Source organism: Budorcas taxicolor, chromosome 5 (assembly GCF_023091745.1).
Source record: "Budorcas taxicolor isolate Tak-1 chromosome 5, Takin1.1, whole genome shotgun sequence".
Classification (NCBI taxonomy): Eukaryota; Metazoa; Chordata; class Mammalia; order Artiodactyla; family Bovidae; genus Budorcas; species Budorcas taxicolor.
The window spans coordinates 51,706,577-51,707,324 of NC_068914.1; the positions used below are offsets into that span (position 1 = coordinate 51,706,577).

General features: G+C 42.1%; 1 non-coding gene across 1 annotated transcript; it reads right to left on the reverse strand.

Annotated features, from left to right (window-relative positions):
* Positions 1-303: 303 nt before the first annotated feature.
* TRNAH-GUG (transfer RNA histidin (anticodon GUG)) lies at positions 304-376 on the reverse strand. Its single transcript has one exon. It is a non-coding gene; the product is annotated as a tRNA-His (tRNA).
* Between the last annotated feature and the right edge of the window lie 372 nt (positions 377-748).

Genomic DNA, 748 nt, shown 5'->3' on the forward strand with positions numbered 1-748 from the left:
AGTCGGACACGACTGAAGCAACTTAGCAGCAGCCAATAATATATGCAGATATTCTAAAATTAATCTGTAATCCTACAATAAGCAAGGCTGACAATTGGGCCAATTTTGTGCTCACTCTGAACTTTCTCAGATTTATCAGTTAGGGGAAGAAAATATTGTGCAGTGCTTTTTATAATGAGCTAAAGGCAGTGCAAGTGAAAGTGAGTCAGTCGTGTCTGACTCTTAGCCCACCAGGCTCCTCCGTCCATGGGATTCTCCAGGTAAGAATACTGGAGTGGGTTGCCATTTGCTTCTCCAGGGGATCTTCCTGACCCAGGGATCGAACCCAGGTCTCCTGCATCACAGGCAGACGCTTTAACCTCTGAGCCACCAGGGAAGCCCACAAAGGCAGTAAACTCAATCTAAAAGTATGAAAAATAACATCAAACATATATTCCAATAGTAGTTCTCTGTAGTTATTAAGCGAACAGCTTTGTTTCCTTCTCTCAGAAGTGAATTCTCCTTGACAGTACTTTTGCGTTGATAAATATAAGCATGTAAAACTCAGCTGTTTCCAGTAACCACTTCAAACTTTCTCCTCTAAAAAACATCTTAAGCAGCATTAGGAAGAAAGACAGAGGCAAGCTTAAGTACCTCTGCAGGCTGCCAAAAATACAGGTTGGATGGTGAACAGCACCTGGGGAATTCATTAAGACCATATGGACTGTCAAAAGTTCAGTGTACTAGAGAAGAAAACTCCCTCAGTGAT